The following is a 16,386-nucleotide window of genomic DNA, read 5'->3' as shown; positions in this document are numbered from 1 at the left end:
CATTGTCTTCTTATTATTTCACTTCTTCTCTCATCTGCTTTCCCATTTATCTAGCTCACTCCACTTTTGAATGCTATCAATCAATTCCTTCATTTGTTTTTTCATTCCTAGGATTCTCATGCTACAAATGTCATTATTGTCAAAGCACACAAGGTAGCTTCTCTGCAATGAGTGTGGGACTGATTTAGAGATTGGTAGATGGGGTTACTCCATCACAAACATGAGTAACCCATCTGTCAAACTCTAAATCATGCCATATGTACTATTCAGGTCTACATCATATTTTTCAACCAATTTAAGCAATTTATCATATGATTGCCCTGCACACTTCATGACATCCTTACACACAAACACAAGCTCATTCTCTTGGTAGGGTTCTAACTGGAAATATAAAGATTTCCTTATATCATTTCAACTAGCTCCAACTTTAGTTGGAACACATGCATTGAGTTCTCTCTCATCAGGGACCAAGTAAGACCTATATTTATTCCAGGGCTCGGACCGTCTTCTGAAGTCTTGGTTACATTTCTAAGTCATTCATCACACTCTTTAGTACTGAGATCAACTGGTGTTACAGAGCCACTAAACACCATCCTTTATCTTGGGTTACTATGGTTGACATTTAGAGATGAATTCCAGAAGGACATGTCAAAAGGTTGTGATCTTTGGGCTGGTTCTTTTATGGGAGCAGTCCCTGCTTGGTTCGCGGCTGCGGACAGAGAAGGGGCTTGGGACATAGTCGTCTTAGACTGAATTAAAGGAGTAATTCCTGTTCCTCCCCCTCCAGGGACAACAGATAGAGCAGTTGACAAATGTACCTCAGTAAGAACTGTCAAAGCATGTGCTGCAGCTCCTGGTGACTCTGGTCTGCATAATGGAACTGCAGGACCAATAGTGACTGGAGCAGTAATTGAATCTGGTGCATTCTGGAAACTGGGGTTGACTACCTCTTATCAGGTTTGACTCACATTTCCACCCATATTTACTGGTGCAGAGGGTACTTTTGAATTTCCATTGGGGACTGCACTGATCATTCTTCCAGGTCTGGGTTCATTGTATGGGGATGGACGTACCAATGGCAAAACATCTAAAATATCATCATTAGAGTCATTATCTCTGTCTTTGTCTATATTCCCTGTGTCTTTTGTCTTTTCCTCCTTCAACCTCCTTGTCTTTCCTTTCTTCTTCTCCTTAAATGTTTCTTTGCTCATTAATGTAGGGTACAATCTAGTTCCCTCTATCATGTCTGTTTTCTACCTTTTTTGTTCAGCATCTCATCTAGCATCCGTGAAAGTACACACTGCTTTTTAGGCCTTTCCCTGATATTTTTCCCTCTCTCTAATGTGGGCTGCACATTAAGTGCTACGTACTGTACATGTTTAGGTTGTAGTTTCATCTTGTATAATACTCTTCTCAAATTTTCAGTAATTCTCAACTTAAATGTGCCATAGCGTGGAAATCTCAATGCACATTCTTTCTCAGTGACCTTATGTCATTGGTTCAGCCAAATACATGTGTGAAGCCCCACATTTATAGCCATATAATGACGTGGTGTATCTTTGGGTGGTGCTTCTTCTACCCCCCACCCAAACAGGTAGATTCACATCTCCCCTCACTAAGGGCCAGATGTATGAAAGGGTTTTACCCATTCTGTGCCTATGGGAAAATGTATTCATACATATGGCCCTAAATCTTGTAAAGCCTTAAGACATTTCATTTTTCAACAATAATCACAATTGGTAATCTACTTCAAATCAGAAATAGCTCTTTTCCCACAACTCTCATATGACAATGTCAGCCAATAACAGCGCAATACTTTATGATATAGACAACCAATAACAGAGCAGCTTACAACCAATGGACCAATACCAGGCCATTCCTCGCCTCCTTGACAATTTGTTTTACAAATGCATTCTTCTCACTACTAAACATGCATGACAAAATGCAAAACAAATTCAACTAATAACCTTGTCTGCTCCACTAAAGAAATTAAAGTACTCAATCACACAAAAAACGGTCCCGAGTAACGCTTTCCGACCCACTCTGACTCAGGCTCGAATAAAACCTTGACCAATCGGGAATCACCTTGATTAGTGTAGCTTCTCCCTGTGCACTAGGAATTCACTACATCAACCACACCTTACTCTCATGCGAAGATACATTTCTCACGACAAACATCGCTAAATTTAGGAGACAACTACCACATAGGGGGTCATTACAACCCTGGTGGACGGTGTTAAAGCGGCGGCAAAACCACCAACAGGCTGGCGGGAAAAAAAATGGAATTCCGACCCTGGCGGAAACCGCCAACAGAGACCGCCACATGAACACACCGCCCGCCACGGCGGTACAAATAAACAGCGCGGCGGTCACCGCCAACAGACAGGCGGGAGACAATGTACCGCCCACTGTATCACAACCTACCTTTTCCGGGGCGGTAACCCCGCCGATAAAAACACGGCGGAAACAGCCATTTCGAAGGGAAAACGCTCACCTCCACACACCCCACGAGGAATCAGGACAGCATGGAACCCGAACTCCACATACTCCCAGCGATAGTCTTCCTGCTCCTCTACCAGGAGCACGAACGCCGGTGCAGAAGACAACGGTGAGTACTGCACCTACGACACAGGGGAGGGTGGAGGGGAAAATATTACAGGTACACACATACGCGACACACCCACCCTCACCCTCACCCACTACAACACACACATCAATGCATAGCAACACATCAGACTGACACCCCCCAAACCCCCCGGAAGAATGCAAATACAAAAGTAAATGATTCTAAACATTGGAATATATTGTATTACTGCCAAAAATATATATATACACATCAAAAACTCTTATATACATAAATGTACAAGTCCGAGCATTGTAGCAGGCATTGTTCGTGGACCACTGGGCCCAAATCACATGGGCAAAGCCCACACAGGATACCTGACTCCAACGGAGAGAACACTGCAGGGGCATCAGATAGCAAAACTACAGGCACCTCAGGGGGAAGGGAAGGGGGGGGCACCTCAGCCAGATGAGTGCACGACGCCAGATCCACGAGGGGCCTCCATGGCCACTGTTCAATCCTGGGGAGTGCAAAGCGACAGTCTCTCAAGTCCAGACAGTGGGAGGGCTGCCCACTGTTACATCCTGGGGAGGGCAAAGCCACAGTCTCACAAGTCCAGACAGTGGGTGGGCTGCCCACTGTTACATCCTGGGGAGTGCAAAGCCACAGTCTCTCAAGTCCAGACAGTGGGTGGGCTGCCCACTGTTACATCCTGGGGAGTGCAAAGCCACAGTCTCACAAGTCCAGACAGTGGGTGGGCTCCCCACTGTTATATCCTGGGGAGTGCAAAGCCACAGTCTCACAAGTCCAGACAGTGGGTGGGCTGCCCACTGTTACATCCTGGGGAGTGCAAAGCCACAGTCTCACAAGTCCAGACAGTGGGTGGGCTTCCCACTGTTACATCCTGGGGAGTGCAAAGCCACAGTCTCACAAGTCCAGACAGTGGGTGGGCTGCCCACTGTTACATCCTGGGGAGTGCAAAGCCACAGTCTCTCAAGTGGATAACAGTCTCCACTGGTTCTGGAGGGGGCCTGGTGCCCAGAGTGCCTCGTGCAGCCCTGCCCGACACAGATGCGGGCCAGCCCCTGCCGCTCATGGGCCAGCGGTGCTTGAGATGAAGTGCCCAGTGCAGCGGTACTTGAGACGGCGGTGCCCAGTGCAGCGGTACTTGAGATGAAGGGCCGAGTTCAGTGGTACTTGAGGTGAAGGGCCCAGTGCAGCGGTGCTTGAGATGAAGGGCCCAGTGCAGCGGTGCTTGAGATGAAGGGCCCAGTTCAGCGGTACTTGAGACGGCGGTGCAGAGTGCAGCGGTGCTTGAGATGAAGGGCCCAGTGCAGCGGTGCTTGAGACGGCGGTGCCCAGTGCAGCGGTACTTGAGATGAAGGGCCCAGTTCAGCGGTACTTGAGATGAAGGGCCCAGTGCAGCGGTGCTTGAGATAAAGGGCCCAGTTCAGCGGTACTTGAGATGAAGGGCCCAGTGCAGCGGTGCTTGAGATGAAGGGCCCAGTTCGGCGGTGCCCAGTGCAGCGGTGCTTGAGACGGCGGTGCCCAGTGCAGCGGTGCTTGAGACGGCGGTGCCCAGTGCAGCGGTACTTGAGATGAAGGGCCCAGTTCAGCGGTACTTGAGATGAAGGGCCCAGTGCAGCGGTACTTGAGATGAAGGGCCCAGTTAAGCAATACTTGAGATGAAGGGCCCAGTGCAGCGGTGCTTGAGATGAAGGGCCCAGTGCAGCGGTGCTTGAGATGAAGGGCCCAGTTCAGCGGTACTTGAGACGGCGGTGCCCAGTGCAGCGGTGCTTGAGACGGTGGTGCCCAGTGCAGCGGTACTTGAGATGAAGGGCCCAGTTCAGCGGTACTTGAGATGAAGGGCCCAGTGCAGCGGTACTTGAGATGAAGGGCCCAGTTCAGCGATACTTGAGATGAAGGGCCCAGTGCAGCGGTGCTTGAGATGAAGGGCCCAGTGCAGCGGTGCTTGAGATGAAGGGCCCAGTTCAGCGGTACTTGAGACGGCAGTGCCCAGTGCAGCGGTGCTTGAGATGAAGGGCCCAGTGCAGCGGTGCTTGAGACGAAGGGCCCAGTTCAGCGGTACTTGAGACGGCGGTGCCCAGTGCAGCGGTGCTTGAGATGGTGGTGCCCAGTGCAGCGGTGCTTGAGACGGCGGTGCCCAGTGCAGCGGTGCTTGAGATGAAGGGCCCAGTTCAGCGGTACTTGAGATGAAGGGCCCAGTGCAGCGGTACTTGAGATGAAGGGCCCAGTTCAGCGATACTTGAGATGAAGGGCCCAGTGCAGCGGTGCTTGAGATGAAGGGCCCAGTGCAGCAGTGCTTGAGATGAAGGGCCCAGTTCAGAGGTACTTGAGACGGCGGTGCCCAGTGCAGCGGTGCTTGAGACGGCGGTGTCCAGTGCAGCGGTACTTGAGATGAAGGGCCCAGTTCAGCGGTACTTGAGATGAAGGGCCCAGTGCAGCGGTACTTGAGATGAAGGGCCCAGTTCAGCGATACTTGAGATGAAGGGCCCAGTGCAGCGGTGCTTGAGATGAAGGGCCCAGTGCAGCGGTGCTTGAGATGAAGGGCCCAGTTCAGCGGTACTTGAGACGGCGGTGCCCAGTGCAGCGGTGCTTGAGATGAAGGGCCCAGTTCAGCGGTACTTGAGATGAAGGGCCCAGTGCAGCGGTACTTGAGATGAAGGGCCCAGTGCAGCGGTACTTGAGATGAAGGGCCCAGTTCAGCGGTACTTGAGATGAAGGGCCCAGTGCAGCGGTACTTGAGATGAAGGGCCCAGTTCAGCGATACTTGAGATGAAGGGCCCAGTGCAGCGGTGCTTGAGATGAAGGGCCCAGTGCAGCGGTGCTTGAGATGAAGGGCCCAGTTCAGCGGTACTTGAGACGGCGGTGCCCAGTGCAGCGATGCTTGAGATGAAGGGCCCAGTGCAGCGGTTCCGGCGATGGTGGGGAGGTCATTTACCACCTGTCCTGTGGCTGGCGGGGCCCTCCTGGCCATCTGTCCTGTGGCTGGTGGGGCCCTCCTGGGCAGCTGTGCCGGGCCTGTTGGTGGCCTCCTGCCCACCTGGGATGGGGCTGGCGGGGCCCTCCTGGCCAGCTGGGCTGATGGCGGTGTTGTCGGGCGTGCTGCCCTTCCCAGCCTTCCCTGATTGCCTGTGGCCCTTCCCCACCTTGGGCGGTGTGCCAGCTGTCTCTACACTTCCTGCCGGAGCCATGGTAGGGGTTTTAGTCCCTGGTGTTTTCACCCTCTCGCGCCGGCCACTGCCTATCTTGGGATGTTTCTCCGGGGGTGGGCTGCCCCTGTCTTGGCTTCGCACCAAACTGGATGCCCTGGAGGGTGGGGCACTCCACAGTCCATGGCAGACTGTGATGACAGGGGCCGGTTTTGTCGTGGCTGAGGTGCTGACTGTAGTCCTATGACATGTACGGGGTGGGGGAGTTGGTGGAAAGAGGTTGAGTTTAGACAGGAAAAACGTTTTAAGAGCAGTGGGACGGGTAGGTGTAGTGGGTATGGGAGTGGAGGAAGAGGTTGTGGTTGTAGGAGTTGTAAGTCTGGTGGCTTTGGGTGCAGGTGCTTGGGCTGGAGGCTGTCGTGAGGTGAATGGCTGTTTGGTGGGTGGCTGCCTGCGTTTGTGTTTCTTGGAAAAGGGGGTCACAGACACACTGGGAGAGGACTCAGGGGACGTGTAAATGGCAGTGGGGGTGGTGACTGCATGTGTGCGGGGGGTTCTGGTATGTGTGCTGCTGAGGGACGTAGTGGCTGAAGATGTTGTGCATGCAGGTGTGAGTGGAGACGTGACAGGGAGGGAGGAGGGAGACGAGGAGGAGGGGGACACAGTGGAGGCAGTGGGTGTTGGTATGTCTGTATGTGGATGTTGCTTGTGTGACTGCCTGTGTGATGTGTGGTGCTTATGTCTGGCTGAGCTTCCCTTGGGTGTTGAGGTGTGTGCAGGCTGGTCTGATGGTGTGTCTGGGATAGGCAGAGGTACAGGTGATAGGGTATGGGTGGAGGAAGTTGGAGGGGGGTGGCTAGAGACAGGGACAATGCCTGTCATCAGTGCTGAGGCCAGAGTCTGGAACGATCGCTGAAGGGCAGCCTGACCAGAATGATTGCCCTCCATGTATGCATTACTCTGGTGCACCTCCCTTTCTACACCTGGATGGCATTCAAAATGGTAGACTGCCCAACAGTGAGCGTCCTCAGGAGGTCAATGACCTCCTCACTGAGGGCAGCAGGGGTGACTAGGGCAGGGCCTGAGGTGCCTGGGGCGAAGGAGATGCCCACCTTCCTGGGTGAGCGGGCACGGGCCAAACGCTGAGGGGCTGCTGGGAGGGCGGTGCTGGTGCGGTGGGTGGCGGCTGTACCTGTTGTTGCGGGGGGCACAGATGTTGCCACCACCACAAGGGAGCTCCCTTCAGAGGACGAGTCGGTGTCACTGATGTCTGCCCGAGTCCCCGCTGTGGAGCTCACCTCGCCCTCCGTCCCACTGGTGAATTCGGAGTCCGTTGCGTGGCCCTCCATGGCCATGTGGGATGCAGCTCCCTCGTGCTCCGATGCCACTTCTCCTCCGCCTGATGATGCTAATGCACACCTGAACAGGAAGACCACAAAAAAGGGGGGGGGGAGAACAAAGACATGTTGAGTGCATGCATTGGCGACACCGTTGGCGGACAGGACAGACACAGAAGCCCCCTGCACTACAACGCGCACTTAGGGGTCAACTACTCAATCCGTGGGTCATGGCCTACAAGCCTATGGACGACATCTGCACACATAGATGACACAAGGCCAGGAATAGCTGTACTTGGCACCCTACAGAGGTGGGGAGCGGAGGCACAGGGCCATGCCTACAGAAATCGCCCTGGCCTAGGGATACCCACAGCCCTCATCCCCCACCCAGACACCTCCACTGCGCGCAAAGTCAACAGAATGGGAGTGTACTCACCCCCTTGTGTCTGCTGTGATGTCCTCACGCGCCCATCCAAATCGGGGTAGGCCACCGCCAGGATCCGGGACATCAGGGGGGTCAAAGTCCGACTGGCACCCCTCCCACGTTGGGAGGCCATCCCCAGCTGAGCCTCCGCCGTCTTCCTGCTCCAGCGGCGGATGTCCTCCCATCTCTTCCGGCAGTGGGTGCCCTGTCTGTGGTGGACACCAGGGTCCGGACGTCCTTGGCGATGGCACGCCAAATATCGATCTTCTGGTGGGCGCTGACCTATGTGAAATGTACAGGGGGAGAAGAATAGTCATCACCTTCTGCACCCTCAATGTGACTGGCCCCCCATCCCTACCCTTGCCATGTGGCACATGCTCTCACCGTCGTTTGATGCATGCCTCAATCGCTCCCCTCCCCACCATCTTTCATCCACCCCACTCAACACAGGCATAGCCCATAAAGAATGCTCCCAGTGTATTTACCTGTTTGTCTGGAGGACCGTAGAGTAGCGCGTACTGGGGGAGGACCCCATCCACAAGTTTATCCAACTCCTGAGCAGTGAAGGCAGGGGCCCTTTTCCCAGTCGCATGAGCCATTGTCTCTTCCAGACCGAGGTCACAGCAGCACTTGCAGTGTAGGTCCTCTCCTGTCGAAGATCAGGTATCGAGTCATTAAGCAGATGGAAAATGGCGGTCACGCCCGTGGCGGTGCGTACCGCGACCGCCGGCGCACATCGTCATTGGCTCCTGAGACCCATAGGGTTCAATTGCCACGGTGTGCCACGCCAGCGCATTTACCTCACATCCCATTGTCGCACTTCACAGGTCAGGCAGCCGCCATTTCAGGGGCCCACATGGCTTAATTTTTACTGCGTCACACATACCTAGGCCTTGCATCAACACTCATACAAACCATTCAATGGATTGAGAATCGTGTTATGTGCAAGCTGTGGTTACGTACCTGTGGGTTGATTGACACTGTGCTCGCTGTTGTCCTTCATAGGCACCGTCCGCTGGCACATACGAGGAGATGGAGGAATCCTCCGGTGTACAGACCGCTGGTGGACCTGTCGACAATGGAGGAAAGACATGTCAAACTGACATACAGGCTTGACCGAGCCACTATTCATGAACTGTGTGCCCAGCAGGAGCCAGACCTGATGTCACCAATCCGCCAACCCACAGGGATCCCCCCTCTAGTGCAGGTGCTGTCAGTGCTCCATTTCCTAGCAAGTGGGTCATTTCAAACAACAGTGGCCATATCATCAGGGATGTCCCAGCCTATATTTTCCAAGGTGTTGTCCAGAGTGTTGTCTGCCCTGCTGAAACACATGCGCAGCTACATCGTTTTCCCTGAGGTGGGGGATTTGCCTACAGCGAAGGGTGATTTTTATGCCCTTGGACATATTCCCAACATCATAGGTGCCATTGATGGGACCCATGTGGCTTTGGTTCCCCCCGACAGGAGTGAACAGGTGTACAGAAACAGGAAGAGTTATCATTCGATGAATGTGCAGATGGTGTGTTTGGCAGACCAGTACATCTCCCATGTTAATGCCAAGTTCCCTGGCTCAGTGCATGACGCGTACATCATGCGGAATAGCAGCATCCCTTACGTGATGGCTCAACTCCAGAGGCACCGTGTGACTAATTGGTGACTCTGGTTACCCCAACCTGTCATGGCTACTGACCCCAGTGAGGAATCCCAGGACAAGGGCAGAGGAACGCTACAATGAGGCCCATGGGCGAACTAGGAGGGTGATCGAGCGGACCTTCGGCCTCCTGAAGGCCAGGTTCCGCTGCCTCCATATGACAGGTGGATCCCTATTCTACTCACCAAAGAAGGTGTGCCAGATCATCGTGGCCTGCTGTATGCTTCACAACCTGGCTTTGCGACGACAGGTGCCTTTTCTGCAGGAGGATGGTCCAGATGGTGGTGTTGTAGCAGCTGTGGAGCCTGTGGAGAGTGAAGACGAGGAAGCCGAAGAAGACGACATAGACCACAGGAACACAGTAATACAGCAGTATTTCCAATGACACACAGGTAAGAATACACACCGGCATATTACATATACTTAAACACTACTACCTCTCTACTGTCTGTCCTTTTCACCCAGTGTATGGTAACTGAGTTGTGACTTTCCCTTCCGATTTCAGAGATGTGGGCCCCACTGTGTGACATCTGCTTTGTTTCCCCATGGACTACAGCTATGTGACATTGGTATGTTGGCATCACAATGTAAATAAGCATTTTGGCACGGTAATGTCTAATACATTTGTTCAAAATCACAGCCAGACTCCTGATTGTTTTGTGCAATAACTGTGTTTATTACAGTGCTCTATATTGGTGGGTGGTTGCAAATCGGTGAGAGGTGATGGTGGAGGAATGTCCATGGCAGAGTCCAGACTATTTGTATCACAGGTGCATTGTCCAAATGCCTGTGGAAAGTGGAGCAGGGGCAGTTTAAGGATGGACAGGGTGACAATGTGGGACAGTAGGATGACAATCAGGGAGGTATCCTTTCCTGGCGGGGGTCTTGGCATCTTACTCTGTCTTCTTCCTGGACCTCAGGGACCGCTTGCGGGGTGGTTCTCCTTCTGCAGGGGGTGGGGTGCTGGTGGCCTGTTGATCCTGTGGCGGGGCCTCCTGTCCGTTAGCGCCGGCAGAGGTGGTAGGCAGTTCTTGGTCCATGCTAGTGTCAGGGGCCCTTTGTGGTGCCACAGTGTCCCGCAATGTGGTGACTACCAGATTCAGAGCCCCTTCAATGGTGCCCAGGGCGGAACTGATGGTTCGTAGTTCCTCCCTGAACCCCAAATACTGTTCCTCCTGCAGGAGCTGGATCTCCTGAAACCTGGCCAGTACCGTCGCCATCGTCTCCTGGGAATGATGGTAGGCTCCCATGATGGAGGAGAGGGCCTCGTGGAGAGTGGGTTCCCTAGGCCTGTCCCCCCCCTGTCGCACAGCAGCCCTCCCAGTTCCCCTGTTTCCCTGGGCCTCTGTCCCCTGGACCGTGTGCCCACTACCACTGCCCCCAGGTCCCTGTTGTTGTTGGGGTGGTGGGTTAACCTGGGTGCCCTGTAGTGGTGGACACACCGCTGATTGACGTGTCCTGGGGACAGAGGGATGGGCCCGCTGGGTGGGTGCTATGCTGGTGTTCCCAGAAGGGGGAAGGTCTGCTGTGGCCTGTGGCTGTCTGAGGGGAACCGACTGTCCCGAGGTCCCCAATGGGCCGGGCTGGTCATCTATATCCAGGTCGACAGAGGTGCTGTCATCACTGTGGGCCTCTTCTGGGGTTGGAGTGGACATTTGTGGACCCTCCTGCGCGGTGACGTGGCGTTCGGGTCCTGCAGGGGTATAAAACCATGATTATTGCATCTGTGTGTGCCATAGTGTGCAATGGGTGGGTGCCCGTGTACCCCAGTGCTTGCATTCCTTTGTGGGGGATTTTGTGACGGTGGTTTGGGGGGGGATGGGGATGTGCAGTGGGCATGCTTTGGTGATGGGTGTCCATGCTTTGTGGTCGCATGCAGGGCTTGGGTTTGGGATGGGTGGGTTGTGATGGTGAGACATTTGCAAGGAGTAGGTGTGATGGGGGTGAGGGTGAGGGTGGGGGTATGAGTTGGCATGCTGGTGGGGTGGGGGTGATGAAGTAGTGAAGATGAGACTTACCAGAGTCCATTCCTCCAGATACTCCTGCGAGGCCCTCAGGATGCAGGATTGCCAAGACCTGCTCCTCCCATGTTGTAAATTCTGGGGGAGGAGGTGGTAGTCCGCCGCCAGTCCGCTGAACCGCGATGTTGTACCTGGATACCGTTGAACGCACCTTCCCCCGTAGGTCGTTCAACCGCTTCCTGATGTCATCCCTATTTCTTGGGTGCTGTCCCACCGCGTTGACCCTGTCGACTATTCTGCTCCATAGCTCCATCTTCCTGGCAATGGAGGTGTGCTGCACCTGTGTTCCGAAGAGCTGTGGCTCTACCCGAACGATTTCCTCAACCATGACCCTGAGTTCATCCTCAGAAAACCTGGGGTGTCTTTGCGGTGCCATGGGGTGGTGTGGGTGATGTGTGGGGTGGATTGTGTGGTGGTAAGTGTGGTGATGTGTATTGGTGTGTTGTGTGAAGTGCGTGGTAATATTGCTGGGTGATGGTAATATGCGCGTCTGGGTGCTCGGATGTGTGTGTATTTTGAACACGGCGGTGTGTACCGCCAATAGAATACCGCGGTTGAAAGACCGCCGCGTGGATTCATGTGTTGTGATAGTGTGGGCGTATTTCTGTTGGCGTGACGGTGTCGGTTTGGTTATCGCCAGTTTCTCGCTGGCCTTTGGTGTGGCGGACTTTTGTGGATGTCTGTATTTTGGCGGTTTGCGTGTTGTGGGTCAGAATGACCGTGGCGGTTTACCGCAGCGGTATGTTGGCGGTCTTCTGACAGCGGTATCCGCCTTTTAACGCCAATGTTGTAATGAGGCCCATAGTGTCTTTTACATCAATAAGTTATTATGATCCCAGGATCTTAGGCTATGCCACGCCTGACAAATACTTCAACTTCTCTGCATCAAGTGCCACACTCACACAACAAATTAAAATGTTACCTCATCACACCACACAACCTCTGCAAAACACTGTGATCGAGACACAAGCAATTGCAACATGCAACCATATTAATACTCACTCCTCTGCTGCGACACCTCTCTTGAACCGCTAGAACTCCATCAATCTTCCAACTCGATCTATGGGTTTGGGGACTCAGGCTGGGTTTGGAGCAAATCTAAATTGGGGCACTCTGTCTCCCTGCTCCAGTAACTGAAAATTTGGCAAGCTAACATCTGTGAGAGTGTGCAATAAAAGAGGACGGTGGTCTCCACTTGGCGGATATTTCAGTGTATTGGGAGGCAAAGTAGTTAATAAACTCACAATTTCAAATTTGCCAAACCTATTTGGCCACAAAATGAGCACAAGGGATCAATATCGAAAGTTAGTAGGTTTATTACAGTTTACTAATCTCTCTTATGCATAAATCAAAATCAGATTATAAAGGTACAGAATCAGAACTGGTAAACCAAAATGCCAGAATAGATTCAATCTCAATAACATAAGGCCTACAGAAATGGTAGTCACAGCAATACAGATATTAAGAAACAAGAATGATACTTTCCTAAAAATAATTTGGATTAATCCTTCTCCGGATAAACAGAATTAAAAACATCTAGTTAAGTTCCAATTCAAATGGGAACATTTAGCTAAAGGTCTCTCGGCGTTCGGGAATGAAGCAAGACGGGTATCAGCATCATAGAGACTCCAGTAGAAGTCTTTAAAAGAAAGGAACCAGTGTTAGCCTGACGCTAAGCACTGTAAGGGCAAAATGGGTGCTAAGAGAGCTGTACCTCTCCAAGTCTGAATGAATCTGCTGTAACTCTACCAAAGGCACCACTAATTTAAAGTTGAAAGTTCCAGGAATATTCGTATCTTCCAACATGTTACCAGAAACCCAATTCTTTCTCTTTCTCTCGGGAGACAATTGTAACATCAGATGAATCTCCCATCTGCAGAGCTCTAAAGAGCAGGTTAACCCAATGAATAGGAAACACCTTCTGCTCATTAAATTGTCCAGTCTGTGCCAAGATTCTCCCTTCACCTAAGTTCACCCTCCTAAAGCGTGCCAATCCTTGTCGCCTGTACTAGTGTTTTCCCTGTCGCTGGTGCCAGTGTTTTCTTTTTAGCCAGTACCAGAGAGCTTGTTCCCTGTTGCCCATGCTGGTGTTTTCACTTTTACCATTGTTGGTGTGTTCTAAGTCCCCAATGCAGGAGTGCTCCTTGCTTTTCTTATCTACGTATTTTCTCATTTATGACAGGTGGGTTTTCCTACAACTAAAACCACCCATAAATTACTGTGTGATGTCCTCTGTGTTCTTCCGGTTTGTAGAACATGTTTTAATTGCTAAATAAGATCGTTATTATGAAGGACCTGAAGTACAAAATCAAAACCTAGGAAGCATTCTTGCTAGCTGCATTCCAAACATTCTTAATGGATTCAAACACTTCCTCCCCTACATATCGTACTATGGAATAATTTACGTCATTTGTATTGATTGGCTCAGTAATTTGTAACCTGAAATACGTTCTATATATAAAGCTGTTTTCCTTTTTAAATGGGAACTCCCTGTCCCTTTCTTTTGCTTCCAGTTCATGATGCAACAGTAAACACTCTCCTGACTTGGATTACTGGTACAAATCAGCATAAGACTGACAGGCTAGACCAAAATAACCAAGTGACCATCTTGGCTAGAAATCAAATATGCACAGCATAAAAAACGGTGATCGTATTACGGTTAGTCAAAGATAGAAACGCATTCAACTAGATTACTTCCACCTGTTATTTGTGTACATGTGGACATGTCTAGACTCCATATTTTAAGCTGTTCTGACCAATCCTTGCACGTAGGAAATACTTAAAAATAAGGCAAAGGTTGTAGAGTTGCTACTATCAACTACAATCGATGGTTCTGAAAGTCCATTGACATGAGCACGGCTTTCTTGTCCTATGACTTGGTAAACATTCTATAAAAGTACTATATGCATTGGTATTTTAAGGTGCAGGTGTGGCATGACAATACTTATTTTGCGGAAATGTAGAAAACACTCATGCATAAGTACTTATGATCAATTATAGTATTTCGCACATCCCAAAGTACTCGGAAACACACGGCACACATTATAGCTCTTTTGCTTTGATATCGATAAAGCTTTGACGGTAGAGAAGGAGATGCAGTCTAACAGCTTCCATACTTAACAACACCTTGTGATACTGGGCAAACTATTTCACCCCCTTCTGCCTCATATTCCGTATCTACAAAAATATGAGCTCCCAAAGGCGACTGAATTCGTAGCATGTGCTTTAAAAGAACATTCATACATCTCTTCAGAAACTGCAATCTTGAATACATAAACTGTGGGAAGTTTGATTTGTAATAACTGAAGAACCGATTAATATAGTGGAACTGGTCAGGGGCAACACATACACCTAAACAACACCGGTGAGGGAATGGAGCCTTGAGGAACTGGGTGGTGCTTTCTGCAGTTTGAAAGAGCACTGTTTGAAACGAATGATTGCGTCCCTCTATGTTAATTTATACACATTAGGACTCGTTTTAGGCCGATGAATCTTTTGACCCAGTGGTGAGACACCGTAGAACGAGATAACTGATCAATATGTCAAGCAGTATATCGATAATATCATCAACATATATCACCATAATATACTTCACCTTAGACATTGATTAAACTGTCGGCACAACCATGACCTTTCAGTCATGAATAACCACACCTTTATGGGAGTTTTGTGAATTTTATTCCCTATTGATTACAATCTAATAGCACGAGTATTATTCTCAAAACCATGAAGCAAAAGAGCATAGTCACGATATGGCAACAGTGATAAGATTTTGACAACGTAAAGATCACAAACATAAAACACCGATATAAGAGATACACAGATCAGAATACATAGAACATCATATACGCCTTAGTTCAACATAGCACAATGTCAGTCGCATCGGTTACATCAGTCAAGGTGAATGCCTAATCTAACCGCTAATTGGCATCAGCATGTTGGACTTCATGCAAAACAATTTAGAACACTAATTTGGAAAACATCTAACTAGGGTCTCTATCCCAAAAAAATACAGCAGTTGGTACCTAGAAAGGAAAAGCATATAGACGAATTACAATAGCAATTGTCATAATTACCCTCCTCGGAATGAGTCAGCGTACAGGATCAGTCTTCGTCTTCAGGACATCAGTTAGATCGCCGTCAATCTAATTTGTCTAAGGAACAGGGGACACTTCCCTCATAAGGAGGAAAGTGTAATGGGGCAGTCTATGGATGAGGATGGTTTTAAATCTCAAATCACCAAACAGAGTGACAGAGTTTCTGGATGCAATCGATATTATTCCCTCCCTAGTTCTCTCGAGTCTTCTGTGTCATGGGTTTTTATCCCTTTTTTGCAATATCTTCCCCCAAAATTCTATTGGATAGTCGCTACACTCCACTATCTTTAACCTATCAAATTATACATTAAGTAATGCACTTGTCACCCCACGATAATTTATAACACTTTGATTGGTCTTCATAATTGACGTCTTCGTAGGTGGCACATCCGGGGTTACTTCATTTTCTGGCACGTTCTTCGGGTCAAAAGTTCCCTTTTCCATGGTCGAATGTCCTTGGATGTTTCAACTTGATGTTGCAAAAAAGTATAAAACTTATACTAAAACAACTAGCATGCAAGTGAGAAAGATCCTCACTTGCAACATAAAACAAAGAAAAGAACACATGCTGGGTCATGGCCTTTTGTGAATCAGCACACTGGAGAAACAGAAAAATATGCTTTAATATGAGAGCTACACAGCTAAGTTTTCAGCTCATGCTAACTTAAGACTTATGGATTCTAATAAATGCAATCTTTGTAAATGTTAACATATTCAATTAATCATAATGCAAGCAATTATTTCTTAAAGTCGACATTAGTATATGTGTACAATAATGACTTCACTCTTATAAGTATGTTTAGAATACATTCAAATGAATAATTTCTTTTTTATGACTATTAATGCAGAATTGTTAAGTATAAGCATTTCACATCTAAAATAGATAATATTTAGATTACACTCTCTCAGTCCCTCCTCTGATGACGCTCACCATCACACAATTTTTCTTTGTTTTAAATTTTTCACCTTGCGCATAATACGCATTTCAACATCTTGCCCTTTATGAGAGCTTTCCCATATCTCATTGAACATTTTCTCTCTTTCACTTTCTTCATTTCTTTTGGCACTTTTGGTCCAATTTCTTTTTACATTGTCATTAATTTTACATGCCCCCCAT

Source organism: Pleurodeles waltl, chromosome 1_2 (assembly GCF_031143425.1).
Source record: "Pleurodeles waltl isolate 20211129_DDA chromosome 1_2, aPleWal1.hap1.20221129, whole genome shotgun sequence".
NCBI classification, from domain to species: Eukaryota; Metazoa; Chordata; class Amphibia; order Caudata; family Salamandridae; genus Pleurodeles; species Pleurodeles waltl.
The sequence above is the reverse complement of the archived record's forward strand: the minus strand, read 5'-3'. Positions refer to the sequence as shown.